At 46.0% G+C, this 5,164-nt stretch overlaps 1 non-coding gene across 1 annotated transcript; it reads right to left on the bottom strand.

Moving 5' to 3' along the window:
* Positions 1–238: 238 nt before the first annotated feature.
* On the bottom strand, positions 239–343 carry LOC142461894 (U6 spliceosomal RNA). Its single transcript, XR_012787064.1, has one exon. It is a non-coding gene; the product is annotated as a U6 spliceosomal RNA (small nuclear RNA).
* Positions 344–5,164: the final 4,821 nt, after the last annotated feature.

Below are 5,164 nucleotides of genomic sequence, written 5' to 3'. Positions count from 1 at the left end.
GTCGTTTTACTGGGGGCCTCTTACAGCTCTTAGAACAATCCATAATTCAATTGTATTAAGCACATTTATATATATGTTGTCATCATCATTTCCAAAACATTTTCTTTCTACTTGAACACTTGCTGCTAGTAGCTCTTTTCCCCCCTCATGCACCCTCGTGAATCCTTGATCAATTATATATTATTATTATAATTTCATATCTTACATCATTTGTCTCCCTACACTCACATTTCTATGAAAAAATATGGAACACCATGAATTTTCGTGTCATCCTTACGCAGGGGCCATGCTAATCTTCTCTGTATTGTTCCAATTTTAGTATATGTGCTGCTGAAGCGAGCACCATAGCACAACTTTTGTAGTGATAAAAATAATCCCACTATTACCAGACTGAACGATATATACTTATATATATGTCCTTTAACTGTGGTACAAAAGTCTATATGTTTTAATTATAATGGATATTTATTAACTCCATTTTTAAGACAAAAGGGTTACCTAAAATTCTTAGAAATTAAGTAGAAAGGTATTGCTACCAGGGCTCAAATTCATACGTGCCGAGGTCCACTCCCAACAGGACCTGTTGAAGCATGTCTCTGTGGCCAGTGCGTGACTGCCAACCAGGCTCTCAGTAACACACTTTATCTTGTTAGGATGCCTTCTAAACAAAAGGGCTGAGACCAAGAACACTGCCACTGGTCTTCTCAGGGTCTCATTCGTTTTTTTGCTCAGAGTACCGTGGCGCTTGGAAGGTGGTTAATTTTTTCCATCCCCAAAGTTTTGGGCCTCTGGAGATCCTGAGCTCTTTGAAAGCAGAATCCTCCGGAACTAACCCTGAGACCCACGAAGCAGATTGACTTCCAATGGGAGCCAAAACAGAGAGAAAAAGAAAACAATCCAGGCCGAGCAAAAATTAAACTGTCTTAATAATTAAAACAAGCCAGTAAGAAAGTTTGGTTGAACCTCAGTCACAGCAAGGCAGAGTCTCAAAGATCCAAAAGTTACTCACACAGGCAGCGGCAATCTGTTGATAAAGAAAACAAAACACCAAACCCACCGCCGTGGAGTCAATGCTGGCTGAGAGCGACTCCCCAGGGAGTTTCTGGGATCGTCACTGTTCACAAAAGGAGAGTTCTGAGGAGAGCTCAAGCCTCTCTGCTGGAGCCAAAGTCCAATTTCCCAGATTCCAGGAGCCGCCAGAAGGAGCTGCCCCTCAGATCTCACTCCTAACACCAAACTTGTAGGGAAAAAGAACTAAACTAAAATTCTATCCAAAATAAAATCGAGTTTTAGTAATGGCAGAAAGAACATTTGAAAAACAGAGAAAGGCAAGGCCGGTAAAATCTGGTAAAGTGCCCCCAGAGCGGTGCACTTACAAATGTTAGGTAGCTAGCTCAGGGACAGGGGGTTGTCCCTCCCATGCCTGCAAAGGCCCCCATAGAGGAGGTTGGAAAGAAATCAGGTAGCCATTGACCACCGATGAAGACCCCAAACTGAGCATGCTCATACTCAAGCCCGCGAGCCAGGTGGGAGGTACACAGGGCAGGCCAAACTAGGCCCAGGCTCATGACATCATCACTTAGGTGGGCCTAACTCAGTCAATGGGGTCACCCAATACCATCAACCACGCATTCCCCCAGCCAGGGGGTGGGCTAGAATAAAGGGAGGGAGCACCCTCTGGGATGCTCTCCTACCCTGCTCCTCCTGCTCAGAGGCAGGAAGAGGGGGAGGGTCATCTCCCTCCCGTATGTTGGTGCACATGTGGGCCTACTGGGGGCCCACAGCCTCTTGGCCCACATGATCTTAGCCCCTAAGGTTCTTGGGCTTCTGGCCTCCCGGGATCCCCCCAAATTCTACATGTGTGGGTGCTCTTTTCCACATGGTTGTTTGGGCACAGTTGTGAACCCCCTTTGAGACTGTAAATGCTGAAACTTGTCCTGTTCATAAAATCCCACTTGAATTACAATTCTTTCATCGTGTAAAGCCAAGAAGCGAGGCATTACCAACTCCAGAAACCTAGCACAAAAGCTTATACAAGGATGCAGAAGAACCAAAAACGAGACCCATTGCCATCCAATCTATTCTGTCTCATAGGGAATAGCTGCAATCTTGTGATTGGTCTTGTTTAGAGTGGGGGTTGTAGAACAGGTTTATAGAAAAATACAGGACTTTATAAGGTCCAAGCACAGGTTAGGGGAACAAAGCCCTGTACAGGTTAAAGGGCTAGTTTCTGAGCTCCTGCCAAAGGTTAGAGCCATATGATTTGACACCTGTACATACTAGGAGCCTGCCAGAACCACATTCTAAACCTTTCCCCACTTCTAACCTGCACAATGCTTCTGTAAAGCTTCCCATCTTAGATGAAGTCTCAGAGTAAGAAAAAGGAATTTTGACCTATTATTGAACTTGACCTACAGTCCAGTTATGAGCCCTACTCCTGTCAAGTATTTACCTTAAAACAAAAAAATATGCCTTTCTATCAGTTGCCTGGGGGTGGATTTAAACCACCAACAGCTTGACACCCCCTTCTCCCCCCACCAACCACCAGGGACTTGTCAACGAGTCCTCAAAACAAAGCAAGAACCCAGTTGCTGTGGAGTTGACTGGACTCAGGGAGCCCCCCGTGCTACAATGCAGAACTACATCAGAGACCCAGTGCCCTTTGCGGACCTTGGTGCACGGGATAGTGTGCAACAGCCAGCCGTGGGATCAGCAGAGCGGTACAGGCAGCCTTCGCCTCCCAGGAACTTTATAAGAACCAAAGTCAAAAACCAAACTTACCATCAGCGGTTCTCAACCTGTGGGTTGTGACCCTTGCGGGGGTCAAACGACCCATTCACAGGGGCCACCTGATTCATAACAGTAGCAAAATGACAGTTATGAAATAGCAACGAAAATAATTTGATGATTGGGGGTCCCCACCACATGAGGAACTGTATGAAAAGGTCACAGCACGAGGAAGGCTGAGAACCACTGCTCTAGAGGAAGAATAAGGTCTGTTAGGTAGCACTAAGGGTGTAAAAAGCCTCATAATTTTCCAGTGGAGCTCCTGACGGTTTTGAATTGCTGACTTTACGGTGAGCAGGCTAACAGGTAACCCACTACAGCATGAGAACCAGGCTGGAAAGGGGAGTATTCTGCTTAACGCACTGACCCAAAGTCCCCGTCTAGTACGAGTGTTGTGCCCCTGAAATGTCATCTACGCAGACCATTGGCTTAATCCAGGGACCACCCCCCACTTTTTATTTAAAAAATCATTTTATTGGGGGCTCTTATAACATTCCAACATTCTTATAACATTTGTACATATGTTGCCATCATCATTTCTAGAATATTTTCTACTTGAGCCCTTGGTAAAAGCTCCTCTTTTTTCCCCTAGCTCCCCAACCTCCCAGCCCCCATGTATCCTTGATCAAGTATATATTGGTATTGCGTTTCTTTTTTTTTTTTAAGAACCCATGGGGCAGTGTTATTTCGTATCTTACACTGTCCATTGTCTCCCTTCACCCTAATTTCTGTTATTCGTCCCCTTCCAGGGATCTATATATCCAATCTTGTGATGGATTCCCCTTTTCTCTCCCTTTGCCCTCCCTGACCATCCCCATACCCTCATGATATCGATACTCCCATTACTGTTCCTGACCTGGATTCTATGTGTTGAGAGCTCTTAGCTGTACCAATGGGCGCTCTCCGGTCTAGCTAGATTTGTAAATTAGAACTAGATCGTGGCAGTGGAGGGTGGGGGGCGGGGAGGAAGTATTCAGGAACTAGAAGAATGATGTGTGATTCATCGGTGCCACACTAAACATTGGTTGAATCATTTGTTCCTTATACCGCTTCCTTGGAGGAGATATCCAATTAACTAGAGATGGGCTTTGGGTCCCCAGTCCAGTCCCTCTCTTTTGCATCAATGTAGTTGTTTGATTTGGATCTCTGGGTACCTGATTCCTGATTGCATCGACACCTCATGGTCACACAGGCTGGCGTGCTTCTTCCATGTCGGTTAATTTGCTTCCCTGCTAGATGACCACTTGTTTGACTTCAAGCCTTTAAGACCCCAGCACTGTATCTTTTGATAGCCAGGCACCATTTGCTCTCTCCACCACATTTGTTTATGCACTCCTTTTGTCTTCAGCGATCTCATGTAGGGAAGGTAAGTATCAAAAAGTACTAGGTTATTAGAACAAAGTGTTTTGTGTTAAGGGAGGCCTCTTGAGGAGAGGCCCAAAGTCTGTCTTGCTATCTTAATAATGATCATCTAAGCATATGTACATTGGCCTCTATCACTTTCAATATAAATTAATATATTTACATATATACATTCCTCTATACCTCTATAAATAGCTTTTGCCTCCTATTTCTTTTCTCAATTTCCGTTCACCTTCTTTCTATCCCACTATCATGCTCACCCTCCATTTGGTATTTCCCCTCGGATACATTGCTCTTGATCAAGCCCAACCTGGCATTATACTCCCTCCTCACCATCAATTTTAGATCGCTTGTTGTTCCCTTATCTCTGTGTTTGTTGGCCCTCCCCTCCCTGCCTCCTCCACTCCTATGTTCTCCCAGAACCGCTGGTCAATAGTTTTCTCCTCGGGGATTGTTCGTCCTGCCTATCTTATATACTGTAGATAGACAAAGGGCGAAAGATAATAAAAAATAATCAAAACTAAAACACAACAGAACAAAGTAACAAAACAGAACAGGAGGGGAAAAACCCCAAACCAATAAATAGTTCCAGGTCTGTCTGCTGACCCTTATGTATGTTTTCCAATTGAGTCTGATGAGGTGCAAAGCCCTGTCCCCGCAGCCAAGTCAGAAGTCTATTTTCAGGATTCCTCGGGACTTGGTTACTTTGCTGCCCTGCTGCCCTGTTGTGCTCCCTTCGAGTTTCACCCCGCTGTGCATGGGGCGGGCCGAGCACACTTTCTGTACAACGTCTCCAGTGCTGTCCCACGTCGCACTATGGGTCAGTGAGGGAACGTCGTGTCCTGTCTAAGGTCCTTAGGGTGACAAAACCCCTTTCAGATGGGACCTTTCTCCCAATAGTACTGGCTTTGTTCTACGGACACGCCCCTTGAGCAAGAGGACCGCCCCCCCAGGCTTCTGGGCAGAACCCAGGCCCCGCCCCAGGCCCCGCCCAGGCCCCGCCCCAGGCCCCGCC

This window comes from Tenrec ecaudatus, chromosome 11 (genome assembly GCF_050624435.1).
Source record: "Tenrec ecaudatus isolate mTenEca1 chromosome 11, mTenEca1.hap1, whole genome shotgun sequence".
Taxonomy (NCBI): Eukaryota; Metazoa; Chordata; class Mammalia; order Afrosoricida; family Tenrecidae; genus Tenrec; species Tenrec ecaudatus.
The sequence above is the reverse complement of the archived record's forward strand: the minus strand, read 5'-3'. Positions and strand labels throughout refer to the sequence as shown.